Below are 27,332 nucleotides of genomic sequence, written 5' to 3'. Positions count from 1 at the left end.
TTCAAAATAGAAAATACCATTTGCCCCAGGAATTCCACTTCTAGTAATTTACTCTAAGAATGCAGCACTCCAGTTTGAAAAAGACAGATGCACCCCTATGTTTATCACTGCACTATTTACAATAGCTAAGATATGGAAGCAACCTAAATATCCATCAGCAGATGAATGGATAAAGAAGAAGTGGTACATATACACAATGGAATATTACTCAGACATAAGAAAAAATCAAATTCTACCATTTGCAACATGGATGGAGCTAAAGGGTATTATGCCCAGTGAAATAAGCCAGGTGGAGAAAGACAAGTACCAAATGATTTCACTCATATGTGGAGTATAAGAACAAAAGAAAACTGAAGGAACAAAACAGCAGCAGAAGCACAGAACCCAAGAATGTATTAATAGTTAGCAAAAATAAAGGGACTGGGGAGGACGGGTGGGAAGGGATGGATAAGGGCGGGGGAAAAAGAAAGGGTGCATTACGATTAACATGTATAGTGTTGGGGGGGGCACGGGGAGGGCTGTGCAACACAGAGAAGAGAAGTAGTGATTTTACAGCATCTTACTATGTTGAAGGATAGTGACTGTGAACTTGGTGACAAGTAGTTATTTTACAGCATCTTACTATTTTGATGGACAGTGACTGTGAACGGGGATATGGGGGAGACTTGGTGATGGGGGGAGCCTAATTAACATAATGCCCTTCATGTAATTGTAGATTAATGATACCAAAATAAAAAATAATTTAATTAAAAGAAATGTTCATGCACGCGGCAGCTCCCAGTGTCCGAGGAGTCTGGGCAGAGCATGGCCGTGGCTTAGCTGACGGGATGCCTCGGGCACCAACTGTTACTACCTAAAGCTGCTTCAGAAATGAGATTTTGAAGAGTATTTATGTTCTCTGCTGTTCCTTGCAGAATCCAGAAGCTCTGCTCTTGCACTGAGGGCCTTTAATTGGAACTGGCTCAGGCTGGTTAAGGACTCGGTCTCTGAGAAAACAATTGGACTGATGTGAATGCAATTTTGGGAAAAAACTGTGGATGATATATACTGTGCAGTCCACTGCCTCAGCCTGTGGCCATTGAACTGTGGAAGGCTGTTAAAAGACATAACCTGACTAAAAGATGAAAATAATTGATGAAAGAGAAATATTTGAATGACAGAGCATATTGTAATATCCAGGAACTAAAAAATTATGCTGAAAACATGCAGAGTTATCTTCTTTATTTAACACTGGAAGTACTGGGTGTAAAGGACCTTCATGCAGATCATGTTGCAGGTTATATTGGAAAAGCACAAGGCATTGTCACTTGCTTGAAAGCAATGCCCTATCATAGTAGCAGAAGGAGGGTGCTCCTTCCCATGGATGTTTGTATGCTGCATGGTGTTTCACAAGAGGATTTTCTATGGAAGAACCAAGATAAAAATGTGAGGGATGTGATCTATGATATTGCCAGCCAGGCACACTTGCACCTAAACCGTGATAGGTCCTTCCACAAAAGTGTTCCTGTGAAAGCATTTCCTGCTTTTCTTCAGGCAGTTGCCCTAGAAGACCATTTAAAGAATATTCAGCAAGTGGATTTTGACACATTCCACCCATCTTTACAGCAGAATACATTACTTCCATTATTTTTGTATATTCAGTCAGAGTAAAAGATATTAAAATAATTTCATGGCACTGATTAAAAAAAAGAAAATGGTCAAAAAGTCAGTGACAAATATAGGTTTAAAAATGACAACAAAGATAGAAACATCTTTATGTAGTAAATACCATAAGTATGTCAGTCAACAAAAATTTCCAGACTGGGAGAGAAAGGGATTACATAATCAAATAATGAAAAAGCATCCTGTCAAGAAGGATTTCCATAAACAGAGCTGTAGTTTAGAAATGAATGAGAAATAAAGACATTCCCCAAAAAAAGCTGAGGATATTCATTACCACTACACCTGCCTTGCAAGAAATGCTGAAGGCAGTTCTCTGAGTTGAAATAAAATGAATAGAATTATCATAAAATAAGAAGATAGGGTAAAATTCACTGGTAATGGCTAAAATATATTCAAAGAGAGATTCTCTAATACAGTAAAGATGCTACTTAAAACTTACATTTACATCTCTAGGTCAAAGTTAAAAACAAAACCAATAAATGTAACTATCATAAAAAAATCTGTTGGATACAAAATGTTGATAAGCATATAAATATTATAACATCCATTACATTATATGCGACAGGGAGGAGAAATAAAAGCACAAAGACAGGAGGAGTCATAAAAGATGGTGGTGTGAGAAGTGCAGAAACCTTCTCCCAAAATCACATAAAACACAGAAATATAGCAAATACAACTAATCCTGAAAGACTGAAGAACAGACAGCCTACATCTTGTGAGAAGAGAAGACCTCACAGATAAGGGGAAGTAGCAAAGCTGTGACCCAGTGGCACCCATGTGCTCCCCCTACCCAAGCCCAAAAGCTGGAGGAAGAGGAATGGAGCAGAGAAAGAGTAGAAGCCCAGGACTGCTGAAAACACAGCCCTGGAGATCTTCTCCAGGAGCACAAACACACATGGCATGGTGCTCTGAAGGCTAGTGGGCTTTTTTTTTTCTTTCCCATTACTTTATTTTGTTTTCTTCATGACATTTCATAATTTTGGAAATTCTTACCTTGTTAGTTCATTTATTTACTGTCTACTTCCCCTCCTATAATTTAAGATCCAGAGAAAAGGGATCTTGTCTATCTTGTATATTAGTTGCTGTTCAATAAATTCTTGCTGGATGATTGAATGCATCAATGAACCAATAAACATGATTCCATTTTGCTTTAAAATATCTCCAGAAAAGGATAACCTCTAAGTGACTAGTTGAACTAATCATAGGAAAGTTTTTTTTTTCCTCATATCTATCAAAAAATTCTCATCTTTCAGATAGTCTTTTCATTTTCTTGAAGACAGGAAGAATACTCAGAAAGACTGAGATTCCAGCTGCTTGTGGAGAACAGTAATGCACTACTGGCTGCCCTGGGACAAAAGAACGGTGGGCACTTTGAAAGACTTCCCAGCAGCAAGAGGGGCACTAAAGGGGCAAAGATTACACAGAGTCCACTGCTCAGGAGAAAGGACATGTGAAGAAAATCTTCCTTACACTCTCAGATCAGCAGGTTGAGAACTCTTAGGAGCTTCAGATATTCCATCCCCCTGGTTGGCAACACAGCCTGCTGTTCCTTCCTCCCAGCAGGCACCAGTCCTGCGCATCTGCTGCCTCTGCCATTGCACAAGGCCAGTGGGAGTGTGGCCCAGCCTATGGCAGCTACAGGGGCATAGCACAGATGCTTTTCCTGCATGATTAGCCCATAATACCTGGCAGTTGGAGACAGGTGTTACAGCCGAAGTTAGGAAAAAGCTCTCTACTGCCAGCAGGCACTGTATCTCCTCACCTGTGACCCCTGCCATTGTGGCAGGTGTTCAGCAACTCCAGTGAGTATAGCTTTTGGGCATTAGAGGGCACCTCCTACAAAAATCTATTATCCCTTAAGAAACACTATAAAGAAAATGAAGAGACAGAGGAAATTGATCCAAACAAAATTTCAAGAAGAACACCAGAAAGAAGGCTTAGTGAAACTAAATTTACTAATCTTCTTGATAAATATTTCAAAATAAAAGTCATAAACATACCCATAGAGCCAAAGAAAAATATTCAAGATCTTGGGGAGGATTTCCACAAAGAGATAGAAAGTTTGAGAAATACAGTAACTGAAATGAAATGTAAAATGGAGGGACTTAAAAGTAGATAAGGTGAGGTGGAGGAGATGTTAAATGAAACAGAAATTAGAAAACAGGAAAACAAAGAAGCTAAGGAACAGAGAGAAGAAAGGATCTCTTGGAATGAAAGAACAATAAGAAAGCTGTGAGACCAACCCAAACAGAACAACATTTGAATTATAGGGGTATGAGAAGAAGAGATTAAAAGGGATAGAAAGTCTCTTTGAGGAAATAATTGCTGAAAACTTCTTCAATCTGGGGAAGGAAATACTCTCTCAGGTCATGGAGGTGCAGAGATCTCCCAACACAAGGGACCCTAGGAAGACAACACCAGACATGTAATAAATAAAATGGTAAAGACCAAGGACAAGGAGAGTATTGAAAACAGTCAGAGAGAGAGAAAGATCACTTATAAAAGTTTGCTGTAAAGATGGGTGGAATATGTCAAAAGGAAAAATCAGGCTACCAGCATACTTCTAATCAGAAACTTTACAGACCAGAAGGGAGTTTTGAGATATATTTAATGCAATGAAACAGAAGGGCCTCCAACCAAGAATATTCTACCCAGAAAGATTATAATTTAAATTTGAAGGAGAGATTAAACAATTTACAGATAATCAAAAGTTGAGGGAATTTAACACCCACAAACTCTCTACATTGTATATCAAAGGGACTTCACAAGATGGAAATGCTCATAAGGGTAAACAGCGGTCACAAGAGAAAATAAAGCCACAGTAAAGGAAGTAGACCAATTAACTACTAAGCAAATACAAATTTAAATGAACTACTTGCAAAGTTAGTCAAGGGATACATGAAGTATACAGAATATGACACCTGGTTTAGAAAGAGTAGAGAAGAAAGAAAAATAAAGGGGAAAAAAGGACCTTTAGATGTCTTTGAAATACCATAGAAAGTGAGTTACGACAGACTGTTTGATAATAAGGAAGCTGCCACTGAACCATTGGTAACCATAGATCTAAAGCCTACAATGGCAATAGGTACATATCTACTGATAATCACCCTAACAATGTTAAAGGATTGAATGCACCCATCAAAAGATGCAGAGTTACAGAATGGATTAAAAAAACAAGAATTGTCTATATGCTTCCTAAAAGAGGCTCACTTCAAACCCAAGACATACACAGACTAAAATTGAAGGCATGGAAAAAGTTCATGCAAATAATAGGAAGGTAAAATCAGGAGAAGCAGTATTTATATCAGACAAAATAGATTTCAAAACAAGGTAACAAGAGACAAAGAAGAACTTTCCATAATGATAAAGGGGTCAGTCCAAGAAGAGGATATAATTATTATAAAAATCTATTCATCCAATAGAGGAGCACCTGAATATGTAAAACAAATACTGACAGAATTAAAGGGGGATATAGACTGCAATGCATTCATTTTAGGAGACTTCACCAAACCACACATTCCAAATGATAGATCAACCAGACAGAAAATTAATAAGGAAACAGAGGCACTGAACCATGCATTAGAACTGATGGACCTAACACACATCTACAGAAGAGTTGACTCAAAAGCATCAGGATACACATTCTTCTCAAATGTACATGGAACTTTTTCCAGAATAGATGAGATACTAGGTCACAAACTAGCTTCAGTAAATAAAAAAGGTTGAAACTGTGCCAACCAGCTACTCAGACCACAAAGGTATGAAACTTGAAATAAATTATGCAAATAAAACAAAAAAGAACACAAACAAATGGAGGCTTAACCACGTGCTCCTAAATGATCAAAGGATCAATGATCAAATAAATAGATAGGTCAAGCAATACAGGGAGACAAATAAAAACTCAATAACCCAAAACCTGTGTGATGCAATGAAGGCAGTTCTAAGAAGAAAATATTTTGCAATACAGGTTAACCTCAAAAAGGAAGAATCCCAAAAGTAAAGTCTAAACTCACAATTAATTAAACTAGAGAAAGAAGAACAAATGAGGCCAAACTAAACATGAGGAGGGACATAATAAAGAAAGAGCAGAAATAAATAAAATTGAAAAGAATAAAACAATAGAATCAAACAAGGAGTTTGTTCTTTGGGAAACTAAACAATAGATAAATACCAACTCAAACTTATCAAAAAAAAAAGGAGAGTGTACACACATAAAAAGAATCAGAAATGAGAAAGGAAGAAATCAATACAGATACCTCAGAAATACAAAAAGTTCTTAGCGAATAATATGAAAAATTTTATGCTAACAAATTGGATAACCTAGAAGAAATGGACAACTTTCTAGCAAAATACAATGTTCCAAGACTGACCCAGGAAGAAGCAGAAAATAAACAGAACAACCAGCAATTAAATAAAATTTCTAATAAATAAACTACCTAAGAACAAAACCCTTGTACCAGATGGCTTCACCACTGAATTTTATCATACATTTAGAGAACACCTAATACCCATCCTCCTTAAAGTTTTACAATAAAGTAGAAGAGGGGGAAATACTTCCAAAGTTATTCCAGGAGGCCAGCATCTAATACCGAAACTAAGGAAAGACACCACAAAAAAGAAAACTACAAACTAATATCCCTGATGAACATATATGTAAAAATACTCAACAAAATATTAGCAAACTGAATTTAAAAATACACCAAGAAGATCATGATCAAGTGATAGTTATTCTAAGGATGCAAGGATAGTCCAATATTTGAAAATCCATCAATATCATACACAACATCAACAAAAAGGACAAAAATCAAATGATCAACTCAATAGATGCTAGAAAAGCATTTGACAAAATTCAACATCCATTCATGATAAAAATTGTCAACAAAGTGGTTATAGAGGGCAAATACCTAAACATAGTAAGTACTGTATATGACAAATGCACAGCCAACATCATACTTAACAGTGAAAAGCTGAAAGCTTTTCCACTAAGATCAGGAACAAGACAAAGATGCTCACTCTCACCACTTTTATTCAACAGAATACTTGGGATATTTGCCATGGCAATCAGACAATACAATGAGATAAAAGGCATCCGTATTGGAAAGGAAGAGGTTAAACTGTCAAAGTTTGCAGATGACATGGTAATTTACATAAAATACCCTAGGGAATCCACCAAAAAACTACTAGAACTAATTACTGAATTCAGCAAAGTTTCAGAATACAAAATTAATAAACAGAAATCTGTAGCATTCCTATATAATAATGATGAACTAACAGAAAGAGAAATCAGGAAAATAATTCTATTTACAACTGCATCAAAAATAATAAACTACCTAAGAATAAACCTTATCAAGGAGTTGAAAGAACTATACCCTGAAAACTACAAGACACTCATGAGAGAAATTAAAGAAGACACCAGTAAATGGAAATATATCTCATGCTCATTGATAGGAATAATTAATATTGTCAAAATGGTCATTCTGACTAAAGCAATCTACAGATTCAATGTAATCCCAACCAAAATACCAACAGCATTCTTCAACGAACAAGAACAAACAGTTCTAAAATTCATGTTAAACAACAAAAGGCCTTGATAGCAAAAGCAGTCCTGATAAGGAAATATAAAGCTGGGGGGGATTATGTTCCCCGACTTCAAGTTCTAATACAAAGCCACAGTAACCAAAGCAATTTGGTACTGGCACAAGAGCAGATCCATAGATCAATGGAATAGAATAGAGTCCAGATATAAATCCACACATATATGGCCAATTAATATATGATAAAGGATCCACAGATATACAATGGGGAAATGACAGCCTCTTAAACAAATATTGTCGGAAATACTAGACAGCTACATGTAAGAGAATGAAACTCGATTATTTTCTATACACAAATGTCAACTTGAAATGGATCAGTCATGAATGTAAGTAATGATACTGTAAAGCTCTTAGAAGAAAAGATAGGCAAAGTTCCCTAGAATATAAACATGAGCAACGTTTTCCTGGACACATCTCCTCAGGAAAGGGAAACAAAAGCAAAAATGAACAAACGGGACTACATCAAACTACAAAGCTTCTGTACAGCAAAGGACACCATCAGTAGAACTAAAAGGCATCCCACAGTATGGGAGAATATATTCATAAATTATTCATCTGATAAGGGGTGTTCAAAAATTAGATAAAGAACTCATAGGCCTCAAAAAGCAAAAATCAATAACCCAATTAATAAATGGCTGAACAACCTGAAAAGACACTTCCAAAACAGAAATAAAATGGTCAACAAACACCTGAAAAGATGCTCCATATCATCAATAACCAAGGAAATACAAATTAAAACCACAGTGAGATATGAACCTAACACCAGTTAGAATGGCCATAATCCAAAAGACAAGAATTAACAAATGCTTGTGAGGATGCAGAGAAATGGGAACCCTCCTACACTGTTGGTGAAATGTAAATTGGTGAAACCATTATGGAAAGCAGTATAGATACATAATATATAATATAGATAGTTTTTGATCACCAATTCTATTTCATTGCCAGTAATTGGTCTGTTCAGTTTTTGTTTCTTCCTACATCAGTTTTGGAAGTTGATGTTTTTCTTGAAAGTTGTCTATTTCTTCTATATTGTCCAATTTATTGGCATATAATTTTTCATAGTAGTCTCTAATAACTCTTTGTATTTCCATGGTGTCTCCTGTGATTATCTCCTTCTTTTCTGATTTTGTTTATGAATGTTCACTCTTTTACTTGAAAGCCTGGCTAGGGGTTTATCAACTTTTCTTATTTTCTCCAAAAACCAGCTCCTGATTTCATTAATTTTTTTCTATTGTTTTATTCTTCTCTATTTTATTTATTTGTGCTCTGATCTTCTACTAACTATCTCCTTCTACTAACCTTGGGTTTCATTTGTTCTTCTTTTTCTAATTTCTGTAATTGTGAGTGTATACTATTTGGGATTTGTCTCATTTCTTGAGATAAGCCTGTATTGCTATGTCCCTCTCTCTCAGAACTGCCTTTGAAGCATACTACAGATTTTGGACTGTTGAGTTTTTATTTTCATTTGTCTCAATATATTGCTCAATCTCTGTTTTTATTTGGTCATTGATCCACTTATTATTTAGAAATATATTGCTTAGCCTTCATATGTTTGTAGGCTTTGTAGGCTTTTTGTTTTCTTTGCGTAATTATCTTTTCATTTCATACTGTTGTGGTTCCAGAAGCTGCTTGATAAAATTTCAATCTTTTAAATTCTTTGAGGCTCTTTCTGTGGCCTATTATGTGATCTATTATGGAGAATATCCCATGGATGCTTGAGAAAAATGTGTATGCTGTTGCTTTTGGATGGAATGTACTGTAGATATCTGTTGATACAATATGTTGTTCAGACCCTCTGTTTCATTACTTATTTTCTGTCTTGTTGACCGGTCTACTGATGTGGGTGATGTGTTAAAGTCTCCTATAACAAATGTGTTGCAGTCTATTTCCCCCTTTAATTCTCATAGTATTTGTTTTACAGATTTAGTGCTCCTTTATTGAGTGTATAGATTTTTATAATGGTTACATCCTCTTGTTAGACTGACCCCTTTACCATTATGTAATGTCCCTCTTTGCCTCAGTGGACATAGATACTTTACAACATTTTGACATGTTTTCTTATAGAAACAGTATTCTTTAGATAGAAAGGATTTTTTCTGATAATTTTTCCATTTCTTCCCCCTTCTTTTTATAGCAGTTGCATATCTAATATGTTCAGTTCATATTTCTGAACTTTGGGAAGTTGCATCTGGATTTCTGAATAGTGCATTTCCTCCTCACAATAATGTATCTGAAATTAAATTTTGTGTTCCTTATGTGATTTGTGCAATATTTAAACACTTCCTACACATTGTATATTTGCAATTATTATTTTTACTTTTTGTAGCTTTAATGAAAATTATAAAATATGAAAAATAGGTAACACAAGGACTTCAGGAAGAGGAAACACAAATTACATGAAATTAATCATTGATACACAACACATATGTTAATCATGCTAGACTTTCATAGCCAGTTATATGTAAGCACTAAACTATAATTTAAAAATATAAATATCTGTAATTGAAATATAAAAGGGATTTTAAAGACCCCTAAACAATAACCTTTTTAATATAAAACTAAAGATATGTGTTCTATGGAAGCAGAAATTGGCATAAATCAACTATTTAGTATAGTCCACATACTGTGAATACTCACTTAGTGTATATGTCCATGTAAGTATAGGTGGAGATACATATTAAAGACCTAATATTTAACTTTTACTTATAAAAGTCATTTTGTGGACAAGTTGTATTTTCTAATGGCTCATGGATAAGATTTCCACTTCAGATAATGAAATAATTCATTTGGTAGCTCAGCATCAGGGATTTCTTAGGAAATCTCTTGGAGATTTTGAGCTTCCTGTTGAACTATTTTGTTGATCATGCTCCCTTCTCCACAGTCAGTCTCATGAAAGAAATACTTTCCCCCAAAATAGACCCAGGGGAAATTTATTGAAAATCTGTTGAAATTTCCCAGGTCCCCAAACTACAGCCACCTATGTTGATCTCTCCTGTCTCACCCCTTCCTCTCCTGGGCATACTTGAAAATATGTTGAGACACATCACAGCCTCAGAGCTGCTATCATTCACCTTTTTCTTAGAGAGATTTGAAGTGGCTCTACCCTCACTGAATGTGTAACCAAGCTTCCCCAGTCCTGAAGTAGCATGAAGACTTCTACTCACTCCATGACATTACATGAGAACAAATCTTCCTGGATGAAGAGAATCTACGAAGGCTGGAGAGTTCAAGGCACATATGCAGTCACTTTAATAAGGAATAGTCTCTTTATATCCCAGATTTTCAGAGGTTAATACACCATGACCATGTGAGAAACACTTCTCATTTTGAGGGGAAAAATATACTTCTTGTCTATGATAGAAAAAGGATTATATATCTAACATATGATCCAATTAAATGATTAAGTGTGATACTTTCACCTTTAGATACACATAAGCTGATCTAAAATCTCTATTTTTTCTAAAATTAATTTTATTTAAATTTAATTTTATTGAAAATTTCAAGTGTTTTGCCTCATATGCAGTTAAGATAAAAATTCTGGTGTTAAAAAGTGTGAGCATAAGGGAAATCAGAGACATATACACATACATGCATAGCCACATGAACACATACGCACACAAATAGAAAAGTTGAATTAGGAAGGTGGTATAGATAAAGTAATTTTATCAAATTATAATCAACTCATTGACATATAATAAGTAAATGAAATTTTTTCATCCAAATATTAAAAACTTTAAACTAAAATAATGATAACTTCCCTTATATCCTACAGGTACTTGCAGTATTTGGTACTTCTGCCTACAATCATATACTGAAAAATCATATTCCAAATTAATTGATACAATAAATTCTGACAATATTTTGAAATTAAATTATGAGAAATTTAGTGTGCATTACAAATTAGTGTTATAATTGAAAATATAAGTGTTTCTTATTTATGCATAAATTAATCCTGCAGATCATTCTGCAAGCAAAAGGTGAAATGGTACACAAGGTTTTGTCAATCATGATTGAAAAAATATTATAAGCAGTGGTTATCAAAATTATAATACAGAAAAAAATGGATTCCTTTTTCATTATCCATTTGTCCTTGGCTCTGTGTAACATAGAGGATTTGGAGAGACAAACTCACTCTTCCAGTAATCCCTTGTAAATTATCTCCCAAGTGTATTCACATCATATTTTGTAAATCTGTGTTTTACAGTATCTCCTTTATAGAACTATACTTTATCCTTGTCAGAAAATGGGCAATTGTGAGGTCATTATACTAAAGAAATTATGTTATTGCATAGAATTATAACACAGTAACTAAAACACATTGCTTTTATATATAGATAACTCAGTATTTCAATATGTCACCAAGATAGATGTCGGGTTCACAAACACAACAACAGATTTTTCATTTCTCAGCCCTCAGGTTCCCTGGAACAGGGAGTGCCAGACAGCAGTAAACCAGATGAAGTGGGAGTTGCCTAGCCTGTGAACCTCCCAGCCCATTATCTTTGGCAAATTCTGCATCAACAGGTGAGTTTTAAGCCTTCAGATGTAGTACAGGGTTTTCTAAGGCACAATGGCTACATTGACTTGTCATACTGGGAAACTGAGTTACATTTTTTGATTTGTACAAACATGGAATCCAGGTTTAGTTGGATTTGTAAATCCACAAATATGCTCAGGGTGTACCAGAGATGTTTCCAGTCCTAATTATGTGGACTTCAATCATAGAATGAGTCCATTTGTATTTGTTCACAGTTCACTAAACAATTTAGAGGTAAGGAAGAATTTGCTGTATTATATATCTGAGAGCTAAGGCACAGAAATTAAACAAAGCCAAACTATGTGTTTCAACAATTGGTAGTGGCATTATGATCATGAGTAGATCAGAAGAAAGGGTATTTTTTTTTGACTCCTGGAATTTTTAGTTAGAATTTTAATCATTCCATTTTAGACAGAAAGTTTCCCACAGGCTAGGAAATAGCTGAAACCTTAGGTGGTGGAACATTGCCATATAGACCCAGGCTGAAGTAAGCAAATAATCTGGGAAGAAATTATTCTGAAAATGTATAAATATTATGTAATCGATAATAAATGCTTATTTAAAAGTCCTAGCAGAGTTTAGACAAGCCTCTGAGACAATATCCTCCTGTTTTTCCCCCTGACTCACCAATGTTTAAGTGCATCAGCTGCACATGAATATACACAACCTTTCGAATTAGTGAGAATGGCAGGAACTATTGAGATAAAGAATTTGGAAGTGATAAAATGGCCTGGTATTATTTTCAAATTAATGTTGAGCTAATAAAACTAAACTTTTTTTGTTTTCTAAGCTAAATCTATTCCATACTTCTGGCCAGGAACTCTCTATGCAGGGTGTCTTTGCAGAAAACAGGCAGTCACAAAAGTCAAAGAAACCACTGTCCAGTCATATTTGTGCCATTTACTGGTTATGCCTATTTACACTGGGGTACAGCAAGTGTGCTGCCAACCTCTCTGTGTCTTACTTCTTCATCTGTGCAATTATAATCACATTGGGACTTCACTTTCTTGCTTGATGTGCAGTTTAAAATTATTAATTAATGACAACTTCAATATCATCAACAGTTCAATGTTGACTACTATTGCCGTTACCAAATCTTTTTTTATTGAAATTTTGTTGATATATATTCTTATTTTGGTTTCAAACATATGACACAGTCTTTCAACACATACCCATATTATTAAATCCTCAACCCCTCTAGTGCAGTTACTGTCTGTCAATGTAGAAATATGTTACAGAACCATAGACCCTGTTCCTTCCCCAATCTGTTCTTTCTTCCTAATCACCATCTTACATTATGATTGAAATTTTATACCTCTTTATCTCCTTTACCTATTTCATTCACCCACCTTAACACCTTCCCCATGGTAATTACTAGTCACCTCTCAGTGTCTATGAGTCTACCATTATTTTGTTCCTTTTGTTTGTTTTGTGTCTAGGTTCCACATATAAGTATAATCATATGGTATTTATATTTTTCCACCTGGCTTATTTCAGTTATCATAATACACTCTAGTTCTGACCATGTTGCTGCAAATGGCTGGATGTCTTTATTTTTTGTGGCTGAATAATATTCCATTGTGTATATGTCCCACCTCTTCTAATCCATTCATCTACTGATGGACACTTATGTTGTTTCCAAATATTGGCCATTGCAAATAGTGCAGCAATAAACATAGGGTGCATATAACTTCTTGAATCAGGGATTTTGTTTTCTTCATGTAAATTCCTAGGAGTAGAATTAATTGGACAAATGATATTTCTATTTTTAGTTTTTTTGAGGAAACGCCATAATGCTTTTCACAGTGGTTGCAGCAATTTACATTCCCACTAGCATTACAGGAGAGTTCCCATTTCTCAGCATCCTCACCAGCATTTGTAATTTGTCTTTTGGATAGTGGCCATCCTAACTGGTTGAGGTGATATATCATTGTTGTTTTAATTTGCATTTCCCTGATAATTAGCAATGTGGAGCATCTTTTCATGTACCTGTTGACCATTGGTATTTCTTCTTTGTAGAAGTGTTCAGGTCTTCCACCCATTTTTTAATCAGGTTATTTGTTTTTTGGACTTTGAGGCATATGAGTTCTTTGCATATTCTGGATGTTAATCCTTTAACAAATAAGTCATTTATGAATATATCCTCCCATACTGTTGCATTTCTTTTTGTTCTGCTGATGATGCCCTTTGCTGTACTAAAGCATTTTAGTTTGATGTAGCCTCACTTGTTCATTTTCATTTTGTTTGCTTTTACAAAATTTTTCAAAAACTTTAAGGATATATAGTAATTCAGTGCCTAGAACAGTCTTGCTAGAAAATGAATGAAACACTTACACAGTGTTAAAGTAACTTGACAAACATCTATAGCTAATAGGAACAAGAAGAATGCACACATCCAAACATTTTTGTTTTAGCAGCCTTGCTGTTAACCACTACAGTGAACTTTGAGACATAATACGTAGTAAATAAACTTTAAGTATTTTAATATAATTGTTTTGTGTAGTATCTGCTGATACATATTGAATTACCTTTGTCCAAATAATATATACTTACAAAGCCTATGCCACCTAATAAATTTCTATTGGACTCCACATTATAATCTCTTGCTAGCTAGTTGTAACACTAAGTCACCTGAAACACTAGATAAATGACACAAATTAATTCACTCACTATATGGGAGAATCAATTGAAAAGTTTTTCTAATCCCTGGTTCTTTTTCCTATATTAAGTTGACTTTCAGAGTTCTCAGTATAAGCCTATAAGAAATTCTCCTTTTTCCCAAATAAGCTGGCTAAAATTCATAAGTTCTTTAAAATATTTTATTACCTTTTTCACAAATCAAAAATGTCCTAAAAATTATCTGACATGTAAAATATGTGCATGGTTGTTCTGGCCTGACAAAAATATGTCTCACCATTTATCTTTATCAACCATTTATTTCAGAGGAGATCCTTCCTGAAACTTAAAAAAATTACTCATCATGTTAAATGACTTTTAACTGACCAGATACATATAATATGACTTTTCCATTTTAATTATTTTTAATTGTAAAGTCCAGTGGTTTCCAAATGCATTCACATTTTTGTGCAACCGTCCTCACTGTCCATCTCCAGAAATGTTTCATTTTACAAAATGGACACTCTGTACAGAGGAAACAAGAACTCCAATTTTCTCCAATCCCTCACAATGACCACTTGCTGTCTGTCTAAATATATTTTACTGCTCTAGGAACAGAATCATACAGTGTTTGTCATTTTCTGGATTATTTAAATTAACATAATATAGACAAAGCTCACTCAGAATTAAAGATAATGAATAAAACTATATAACAAAAGTAAACAACTATGAACATTCAAGAGCAATTAAGTAAATTTCCATGTATACCTTTGATTTTGTACGTTTCTTGGGTTTTCTGGAAAATGTTTTATAGAGATGAGATAGAGTTTCCTATAAAAGCTGGAGGGAAATTTTGAGCATTTCTTCCTCACTCTGCTTTGGGCAACATAACATTGGTTAATTGATACAAATATAATGAGAATATTAACACCACAGAAATTGGGGAATGCTGCAAGATAAGCTCATCCTTTAATCCCAGACATTCATTAAACATTTGTGAGCCCATCACTGTATCATAAAAATCAAAGCATGTCTGCAAATTGGATTACAAATGTTAATTTTTCTTGCTTTGAAACATAATCTTACATAACAAACATTTATTTCTCATGTTCTTTTGAGGTATAATGGACAAGGAACAAGGCATGGATATCCACTCTCACAACTTTTATTCACCATAGTAGTGAACGTCCTAGCCACAGCAACCAGACAAGGAAAAGAAGAAAAAGGAAGAAATAAAACTATCACTGTTGGTAGATTACATGATACTAGGGACATTCCTAAACACTCTACAAAAAATATTAGAACTAATAAATATATTCAGCAATGTCACAGGATACAAAATCAGTATACAGAAATTTCTTGCCCTCCTATGTAAAAATAACAAACTAGCAGAACAAGAAATGAAGAAAATAATTTCTTTTAGGATTGTATCAAATGGAATGAAATACCTAGGAATGAACCTATCCAAGTAGGTGAAAGACCTATTCTCTCAAAGCTATGACACTGATGAAATAAACTAAAGAAGATATAATCAAATAGAAAGATATTACCATGTAACAGATAAGAATTCAAATTGCAAAAATGTACACACTACCCAAAGCAATCTACAGATTCAATCCAATGCCCATTAAAATAACAATGGCATTTTCACAGAATTAGAGCAAACAATCCTAAAATTTGCATACAATTGCAAATGACCACGAATAGCCAGAGCAATATTGAACAAGAAGACCAAATCTGGGTGCAGTGTGCTTCCCGATTTCAGATTATATTACAGAGCTACAGTAATCAAAACAGTATGGTGCTGGGATAAGAATCGATACAAAGAGCAGCCGGTCAGAATAAAGAGCACAGAAATAAATGCACAACTATATGGTCAATTAATATAACAAGAGAAGCAAGAGTATATAATGAGGAGAGAGAGTCTCTTTAATAACTGGCACTGGGAAAACAGGAGGGCTATATGCACAGCAATGAACCTGGATCAGTGAACCTGGATCACTGTCTTATACGCATATTAAACTCAAAATGGATTAAAGACCTCAATGTAAGATCTGAAAATATAAAATTTCTAGAAGAAAACACAGGCAGTAAAGTCTTGATCAGCAATAGTAAATTTTTAAGATATATCTCCATAGGCAAGATAAATAAAACATATAAACAAGTGGGACTACATCAAACCAAAAGTCTTCTGCACAGCAAAGGACACCATCAACAAAACAAAAAGGCAATCTACTGTATGGGAGAATATATTTGCAAATGATATGTCTGAACAGAGGTAAATATCCAAATCTTATAAAGATTTCATACAACACAGCACCAAATATAAATAAATAAACAAACAAATAAATAACCCACTTTAAAATGGGCAGAAAACTTGATTTTTTGCCAAGGAAATGTACAGACAGCCAATGTTCACATAAAAATATGTTCACCACTAATCATCAGGGAAATGCAAATCAAAATTACAATGAGATATCACCTCACAACAGTCAGAACAGCTGCTATCCAAATTATATGAAATAACAAGTGTTGGTGAGGATGTAGAGAAAAGGAAACTTTCCTCTACTATTGGTGGGATTGTAAAATGGTCCAGCCACTATAAAAAGCACTATGGAGATTCCTCAAAAACCTAAAAACAGAAACACTATATAACAAAATAATTTTATTTCTTGGAATTTACCCAAAGAAAACAAAATCACTGACTTGAAATGATATACACACATGCATGCTTATTACAGCATTATAGACAATAGCCAAGATATGGAAACACCCTATGTGTTCAGCAATAGATGAATGGTTAGAGATGAGGTGGTACATATATCCATGGAATATTACTCAGCCATAAAAAATAATGAAATATTGCCACTTGTAACAATGTGGATAGAGATTGAATGTATGCTAAGTGAAATAAGTCAAAGAAAGACAATACCACATGACTTCACTTACATGTGGAATCTGAAAACAAAGTAAATGAACAAACAATGAAACAGACATAATAGTAATAGAGAGAGACATAGAGACAGATGGTTTCGATGGTGTAAGGGGAAAATGGTAGGTGAAATGGATAAACAGTCACAAAATTCCAATTTAAAAATGAATTATTCTTGTGGGTGAAAATGCATTTTAGGTAATATAATAAAAAATATTGTAATAGAGTTTGAAATCAGTATGAATACTGACATAATTACACTTATGGTCAGCATTTGGTATTCTTGACAATTGTCAAATCACTATGTTGTACACTTGAAACCAACATTATATTTCATATTGATTATAGTTTAATGAAAACAATTGTAATGCTATCAAATTCCAGTGAAAGCAATGGTAGCATTAATCTAAAAAAGCAAATTCAGATGTAATAAGGATTGACTTCTCTGACAGAAAACAGGTATAATTTCCCCTGTGACTGTTGGTATCAGGGCTCAGGTGCTATGAAAGCCCTGTCACATCATCCAGGTTACCCTAGATGCCTGACACTGGAGAGTGTGGCTCTGCTCCTTCCTCGGGTGTATGATGACCCACATGATCCCATACTTATTCTGAGCCTCTGTGACCTGTGCATGGAGCAGACAATAAAAGTGTCACTTGGTAAAGCCTGGAACTCAGCCCAATGTTAAGTAGTATTTGCTGGATTTGATCATTTTCTTTCCTAAGCTCCTTGAGCTTTCTCTCAGTTTACAAAGCTGTCCTCCAACTTTCCTGAGATCTTTTCCTATAGAAAATAATTCCGTCTGAGAAAAAAGTGCTTCATTCCAGTCCTTTCTGCATAACTTGAGCCTTTTTATAGATGTTACATTTCCACTATGTAAAGGTCAAATTTCCACACACTTCGGTAAGTTAATTCTGGATGTCTAAAAGAGTATTTCCTTCACAAACAATTTTTTTCTGAAGTTGTTATGTTATCCATGAGATTCAGGAATTATTCAATTTCTACACATTGCACATTTGCAATTATTATTTTTATTTTTCTAATTTTAAAGAGAAGTATTACAGTGTCAGAGGTAACATAAGAATAATTACATCTGTTTCTGCAGGAGGAAATAATTTATTATTGCATGAAATAAATTCTCCCAGCAGAAAACATGTTACTCTTGCTAGATTTTCAAAAGCAGTTGTCATAACTAATCACTAGATTATAATTTAAAATATTAATAACTGTAATATAAATAAAGAGAACAATTTTAAGGAGCCCCTAGGCAATATATTTTCATCAAAAACCAAGGAAGGATGAACCATGATGTGAGAAATGAGCTTAAGTGTGTTCTTTAATATATTCCACATAGTATGGACATTCAATTAATTTATATGTCTGTGAAGGTAGACACATAATTGCATATACATATAATTAATATTTATTACCAATAATTACATATATTAAAGACATACCATTTAACTTTTACTTATAAAAATTATTTTCTAGCTAACATATTATGTTTGATCACTCAAATTTGGTAGCCCAGCATCAGGGACTTTTGAGAAAATGTTCAGTTGCTCTGTTGAGCTTGCCACTTTCTCCCCAACCAGTATCAAAAAAAGAAATACTTTCCCCTTAATAGACCTCTGGGTTTATTCTCAATTTTAATTCCCCAGGTCCTCAGACTATAAACAACTCCCCCTGGTATCTCCTGTCCCACCTCTTCCCATCCTGGGTGTTCTTGTAAGGATTTAGGGGACACACCACCACTTCATACATGTAACAATTCACCTTTTCCTTAGAGGGCCTTAAGGAGGTTCTTCTCTCAGTGAGAGGATAACAGTTCTCCCAGTTCCTGCTGGGATGCAGCCTGATACTAATTTCTATTACATTAGATGAGAACAAATCTTACTGGATGAAGAGAATCTATGAAGACTGAAGAGTTCAAAACGCATGTGTAGATGAGAACAAATCTTCCTGGATAAAGAGAATCTATGAAGACTGAAGAGTTCAAAACACATGTGTAATTCCTGTAGTAAGGAAATAGTTTATTTTATAGACAGGCTTTTCAGAGATAATCACACAATTGCCACATAAGTAAAGCTGTTTGGAATTTTGGGAAGGGGGAAATTTTCCTTTTCTATATAAAAATATTATTTTTCTAACATATTATCCAATTAAATTACTGTATATATGTAGACACTAATTCAAAATAGCATTTATTCTCATGAACTTCAGTATTATTGAATATTTCAGTTTTTTGGCCTCAGATACAATCAAAAAAGAAAAACCCCAGAGTAAAAAAAGACAGTTGTCAACATAACTAAATATCAGACAGACAAATATGAACCCAAATAAGGAAAATAGAATTAGGAATGTGGTATAGATAAAATCTAAAATTATACTCACTTCACAGAAATAGGATTTTTCCTGTCTAATATGTACCTAAATATAGCTAAAAGTTTTATAGTAATGTTAAAATCTAAATACATACATCATATGGGACCTGATAACCTCTACACTTGTTAAGCCTACCCTCCAAATTGAAAAAAATTAATTCTGACATTTGCATTTGATTTGTCATAGTTGTGTACTTTTAAAATTAATGTTATGCATTCAAAATACATCCTGATCAGAAGTTTCTTCTTTATACATAAATTAATCCGACATATCATTCAAAAGGCTAGAAAAGGAAATGATTCACAAGTTATCACCAATCATATTAAATAATTAGTAGAAGCAGTGTTTCTCAAAATTATTACACAAAATGAAATGGATGTCTCTGTCATTATTCCTTTGTCCATGGCTTTATCTGAAATAGAGGATTTATGGAGAACTCTCTCTACTTCATTCTTCCCTTACAAAAGAAACTATCTCACAAACATATACACATCTTAGGGCTTTATAAATAGGTGCTTTACAGCATTATCCCCATTACATTAATATGCTTTACCCTTACCAGAAAATCAACAGTTGTGACCTTTTAGCACTTAAATTACTTTGATGTGTAGAGATTCAATATGTTGACTAACACAGTGCTTTTATGTAGAGAGGCTTCAGCATTTCAACTACCACCAAGATAAGTGTTGTCCAGAGCCCATGAAAATGAAAGCAGCATTTTCATGCCTCATACTCAGGTGCTCTGGATTGAGGAGTGTCAGACTTCAGGCGGCTGAGCAGGCCTGGGTGGCCAGACTGAGAAGGAGCCTGCCCACTACCTCCAGCAAATGCTGCCCATTTGGCCACAGTTAACAAAGCCCTTAGATGTACAAGAGTTTTTGGAACCACAGCAATGGATGACACTCTGATAGAGCTTATTGGAAGACTGAGTTATATTTGCTGTTTCATGAACATACACAATTCAGATTCATGTGGAATTTGGAAATGTTTAATATAGTTAGACATTATCAGAGATGTTTACATCTCTGTCTTTGTGGACTGCATTTCATAGATGAACCCTTGGGTAAGTGTTTGGACTTTATAAAACCACTTAGAGATGAGGAAGAATTTCCTGTGTTATATCTCTGATAACTAAGGCATAGGTAATGAACAAAAGCCAGAAACTAAGTCTTTCAATAATGGCTAATGGTGTTTAAGACCACCAGGAGAGAGGAGGAGGAAATGTACTTTTTGTTGAGGCCTCTAATTTGAGTTAGATTTCTTCTACCATCCCTCCTACCTAGGACAGGAAGTTTCCTGTATGTCATGAAACAGCTGAAACTGTAAGTGGTGGAACAATGACATCTAAGGTAAACAAATTTTCTGGGAAGAAAATAACCTGAAAATGTAGAACATAAATAGTATGTGATGTGTAATTAATTTTTATTTTAAAAAAACAACTAGAAGAACTTAAACATGCCTGTAATTGAGACAATATTCTCTCCTCTCCTTCACTCACCAATATTTAAGGGCAGAAGCTACACACATATTAACAAACCCTGTCCGTCCCATGCAAAGGACAATAACTACAGCAATATAGTTGTTAGCAGCAATCAGATGGCCCAATCCTGTGTTTCTATAATCTAACATATATGTTGGGCTAAATAAATAACTTTTTATTTAGGTCATACACACATTGCCTCCTGCCTGCCAAGAATTCTCTGTGCTGTGTGTTTTTGCAGAATGGAAGCCAAAGGAGACACTTTCCAGTATCATCTCTGCCATTTACATGCTATGTCCCACGACACTGGGGGGAGGTCAGGGAGCAGATGACTTCTCTTTGTATTACTATCCTCAGCTGTGAAATGAGAGTGGTATTGGAACCTTGTTCTGTTTACAGAGATTAACATTAATAATAAATAAAATGTCAACATAACCAATTAATTGTTGGTGACTCTCACAATTGCCAAAATCTTCCAGTTAATAAAGGTTTCTAGTAACTTCGTTACATTGCTAATTTAATGTCTAGAACAGTCCTGCGACAAAGTGATGAAGCAGGCACAAGGGCTTACGCAAACTGGCAAATGTCTACAGGCGGTGAGCAGAATTGAGGAAGTGCACACCCCACAGTTCTAGCTTCTGTAGACTCGCTTTCAACCGCTATATTTAATTTTCTGAGGCACAATAAATACTAAGCTAATGTTACCTGTTATGTATCTCATTTAGTAGTTGTTTACAGTGAATGTTTACTCTGTGGCAAATACTGTGTACAGAGTACTCCCATTGCTCAATAAATTTCCACAGGACTGTATTTATAATCTATTGTTAATCAGTTGTAAAACTTAGTCACTTAGAATATTCACAGAGTTTCACAAAGTAATTCACACAGTTCATGACAGACTTAGATTGAAAACCAAAATGTTTCTAATCTCTGGTCCTTGCACTTTCTTCTATGTTACACTGACTCTCAGATTCCTTATTATAAACCCATAAATAATTCCTTCTTATCTCCAGTGAATGGCTAAAAATCAGAATTTCATGAAATTAGTATCTTTTGAACAAAAAAGTGTTCTGGTAATGGGCATATTTTCCAGAACATTATGTTAAAAGTTATCTTACAAATTATATATAAATTTCATATATCGTTCATTTCAAAGAGAAATTGCTGAAAGTTAGAAGACTTTTATCATGGAAATACAAATTAAAGCCACAGTGAGATATAACCTCACACCTGTTAGAATAGCCAACATAGAAAAGATTAGGAACAACAAATGCTGGCGAGGATGTGGAGAAAGGGGAACCCTCCTACACTGGTGGTGGAAATGTAAACTAGATCAACCACTGTGGAAACCAATATGGAGGTTCCTCAAAAAACTAAAAATAGAAACTCCATTTGACCTGGGAATTCCACTCCTAGGAATTTACTCAAAGACATTTTTTAATTACTTTTAAAAATGATAAAATGAATATATCATAAGAAATCTTAGCTATTTTAAGTGCTTTTATATACTAGTGACTACATTCACATTGCTATGCATCCATTTTCACCATCCATCTCCAAAGCTGTTTCATATTGAAAAATTGAAATTCTAACCCAGTGAAACATAACTCCACATTCCATTTCCCCCAGACTTTGACAATCATCATGTATTACTGTCTATATGAACTTAATATAGGTACCATATTTTAATGCAATCACAGTTTTTATAATTTTCTGACCAGATTATTTTGATGGACTCAAGACTCACTCATCTTCAAAGGTAATAAAACCAAGAGGCAAAATTAAATAACTATGAACAATTAAATAACTTTCCAGGAACACCTTGGTCTTTGCTTCCTGGAGGTATAGTTTAAGCATAACTTACTATATGTTAGTGGATATCACATTGGTAATTTGATAAGCCATAATGGAGACCACATCACAGAAATTTGCAAATGTTGAAAGATCAGCTCATTCATCCATTACAGAAATCGTTACACATACATGAGCCAGTCACAATAATAAAGCACCAATAGATCAGTACAACTGGGAATTTGAATGATTAATTTTCTTGCTTAGACATACAACATAATACCATAGTTTTTAAAGAACCTACTCCATGTATTTATTATTTTTGATTTTTGAGGTATAGCAAAATATAAAAATTGTATATATTTGAAAGGTTTCAACTTAATATATAGGTATATATATATATACTTCATATATATACAAGTATACACACACATACGATTTGTGAGAATATGACCACAGGTAAGATAATTACCATATCCATCAGCACAGGTAGGTACCATATTCTTTTCTTTCTGTGTGTTGATTACAGTACACAGCTCACTCTTTGGAACATGCCATTGGATGATGATCAACCACACAGGCGTCACTGAGTTTCTCCTTCTGGCATTTTCTGAGGACTCAAAGCTTCAAATCCTACATGGTGTCCTGTTCCTCATGGCTTACCTGGCAGCCCTGTTAGGAAATGGGCTCATCATTATCCTTATTACTTGGGATCCTCAGCTTCACACACCCATGTACTTCTTCCTGAAGAACCTTTCATTCATAGATCTCTGCTACGTTTCTGTCACTGTTCCCAAATTTGTTCTCAACTCCCTAATGAGCAGGAATACGATATCCTTCCTTGGATGTGTTTTCCAAGTGTTTTTTTTTTCATGTGTTTTGGTTCTGCTGAAATAGCCATCCTCACAGTGATGTCCTATGACCGCTATGTGGCCATCTGCCAGCCACTGCACTATGAGACCATCATGAACAAGGGGGCCTGTGGGCAGATGGTGGTGGCTTCATACATCAGTGGGGGGGTCTCTGGGGCCATGCACACGGCAGCGACATTTTCCACTAATTTTACTTCCAACAAAATGCATCACTTTTTTGTGATATCCCTCAGATTATTTTAATCTCAGACTCCAAAATGAACATAAATGAAGCAACAGTGACTGCATTTGGCACAAGTATCTCACTGGCTTGTTTCTTCTTTATTTTATATTCTTATATACACATCTTCTCTGCTGTCTTCAGAATCTCCTCCCTGGAGGGCAGGTCCAAAGCCCTCTCCACCTGACCCCTCATGTGGTCGTTGTGACTTTGCTTGTTTCCACAGGTGCCTTGGCCTACCTGAAGCCAGCCTCTGAGTTGAGGTCAGACCTAGATATGATTTTGTCTATATTTTACACAGTGGTGCCTCCATCGTTGAATCCCATTATTTACAGCCTTAGAAACAAGGACATAAAATTGAGTCTGGGGAAAGTCATTGGAATTTTAGAATTTAAGTCTAATTAATTATATTTGTATAGTTTAGGGAGTGGTTGCACTTTAATTCTAAGCACATATTTCAACTTCATCATTCATATAATGGAATGTATCTCTATATTAATGTCCTATTTTAACCATTTTGGATTAGTGATGGATCCATCATTGCAGGATGTGCTTTAGTAATATGGAAAATATAAAACTGGAGATATTAGTGGAACACTATTGTTGTGCTTTTTTGGGTAGTGCCTAATAACTTTTTTAGAAATATTAAGAAATACAATTTTTTAATTGATTCATTTCATCATTTTTTAGGTGCACCAAAATTATAGGATAAAATACTGGCAAGAATTAGGGCATGTAAGGACTGCAGATATTCCAGTAGAAGAAAAGTAGCTGAACATAGTGAAAATTGGAAAAGACAGAGATTTGGTTTAAAAAAAAGTGCCATATCAGGTCTGGATGGTTTAAAAACTATTTTACATGGACAGTCCACCTTGGAGCTGCTCCTGGCCAGGGCATCCAAGGTGAGGTGCCTGGTTTGCTACTTAAATCTATGACAGACACTGATGAAGACAGGAGGAGGCGAAGATCCCTCCTGAAAGGGCGCTGCAGAAGGCACGGTCTCAACCTGAGCTCAGAAGTACATATCCAGACCATCATCCTGAAAACCCTGGGGAATATTATAATAATTTTGATCCTAATTATACAGCCCAAGTGAGGCCTGTGGTCACAAAGAAAACAGTTATAGACTATAACCATGGGCCTACATTACCAGGTATACAGGGGGAAACCAAGAGTTATTCCAGAAAAGAGATGCAGAAAATAAGAATCAACTTTGGTCAAGATGTAGCCTCAGATGCAGATTGGATGTTGAAGTTGTGGGATCCAGGTGGAAACACTATCGAGTTGTCTGGAGAAGAGATGCCCCAAATAGTTTCTCTTGCAGTAGAGCCTGGGTTAAACACTACCCTGCAGGCCATACCATAAAATGATCCTAAGGTTATTTTGAGCTTGTGAGAATTGGTCAGCTAAGCATGGGTGCAGGTTCACCCATATATAGACCCTACTGGTTTGGGGACTAAGCTAAAATGGAAAAATTCTGGTGAGGCCACGAAGGTGTTAAAGAAACTAACTGTCCTTAAGTATACTTATGGACAAGAGTGATCTGCTCCCTTGAGCTGCACTATGGATACTGCAGCAAAGAAAGCATTCCTACAGGGAGCCCCCAACCATCTGCAAGTTGTGTATATGCAACTAGTTACTGGAGCCAAAACATTTATGAATTTAATTAAAATTTCACAGCTCCAGAGGGACATTGGTACAGGTGGGAAGGCAATTACTTCTGCCAACTCCATTCCTCGAAAGGGGGGAATGGAGACCTGCAGCCCCTAGAAAACAATCCCCTGGGGGATAGGATCAGAATTCAGGACTGCAAAGGGGATGTTACAAGATTACAAGGAATCTCCAGTAAAACTAGGAAACCAAGTTCAGACAGTGCAAGCCACTAGTCCTGAGGAATGCAGGATTATATTGGAAGGAATTAGCAAAATTTCGAATGACTTGAACATTCAGGGTGTGAGCACAATCCCACAGGCACAGTGGCTCAGTCTAACACAACCTCTTGAGAGACAATAGAGTCCTGACAATCCATTTGGATAAGTACCTAATAATGAGGGTCCCATTGGGAATCTAAGGTTCTTACGATATGGTGATCAGAGAAGGATGGGCCAGTCAGTTCTCCAGTGAGACTTCTGGCCAGATCAGTGACGGGTACAGCAGGGCCAGGGCTGGATGATTCCCTTCACGGACCAATTTCTCCAGAGAACCCATTAGAGTGGGGTAAGCATCAAGAGGAGTGACCTTCCCGGCACCTGTACAGGCTCCTCCCCTGGGCATGTGGACAGTAGACCCTACATAAATTTGAAGGTGAGACTAACTAATGCAGAACCTGATGCTGACGAAGTACAGTGTGTATCATTTCTAATTGATACAGGAAATTAGATTTCTATTTCAAAAGTTACACCTAAGGTATTCAAGAATCCCCTATACACTCAAGGCCTGGGAGGCTCAGTTTTGCTGACATATTCAAATGAAGAATGGATATATAATACAACCTACCAAAACTTAAGGGAATTATATATTATTCAGATAAATGTGAAAACATTCTAGGGTCCGAGTGGATCCCTACAATTTGGCCTGAATTAATTCTCTTTAGAAAGTTAAAGTTGAGTGCTAGAGTATGTTAGAATAACATTAATATAACCCCACTGTCCTTCCCACATCTAGTAAGACAGTGCTTATAAAGCAATGCCCTATCAAGGGTGGACATCAAGAAATAAGAGAAAAAATTCATAATCTCCTGACTGAACAAGTGACAGTACAGAGGAGCAGCCATTTGTATAATTCTCCTGTGTGTCCAGTAAAGAAACTTAGCGGAGCATATAGGCTTATCGTAGATTATAGGGAATTAAATAAGGTAACTCCAAAACTGGAAGGCATGCTGTTGAGACGGCAACCACTGTTAATATAATAACCCAATATAATCCCAAATACTTTGTCTCAATTGATATGACTGATATGTTCTTTACCATTCCTCTGGCTGAACCCTCATGGAAATATATATACAACCTTCTCATGGGAAGGAAAACTATATCAATTTACCAGACTGCCACAAGGATATAGTAATAGTCCTATTATAGCTTATCAGCTATTATCCTCATCTATTGATTTTCACAAATATGAAAGTAAAATTCTGACCTTTATTGGTGACATCATTATGATGAGTAATAATTATGAGCAGTGAAGGAAGGAGAAGGAGACCTTAATTATAGACTTTAGAAACAAGGGCTGGACTATTAATCAGGG

The 27,332-nt window shown here is 35.3% G+C and overlaps 1 pseudogene; it reads left to right on the top strand.

Annotated features, from left to right (window-relative positions):
* Nucleotides 1-1,121: 1,121 nt before the first annotated feature.
* LOC130680252 (NADH dehydrogenase (ubiquinone) complex I, assembly factor 6-like) lies at nucleotides 1,122-25,454 on the top strand (annotated as a pseudogene).
* The last annotated feature ends 1,878 nt before the right edge of the window (nucleotides 25,455-27,332 follow it).

This window comes from Manis pentadactyla, chromosome 13, assembly GCF_030020395.1.
Source record: "Manis pentadactyla isolate mManPen7 chromosome 13, mManPen7.hap1, whole genome shotgun sequence".
Taxonomy (NCBI): Eukaryota; Metazoa; Chordata; class Mammalia; order Pholidota; family Manidae; genus Manis; species Manis pentadactyla.
Note: the sequence above shows the minus strand (reverse complement) of the source record. Positions and strands in the feature narration are given on the sequence as shown.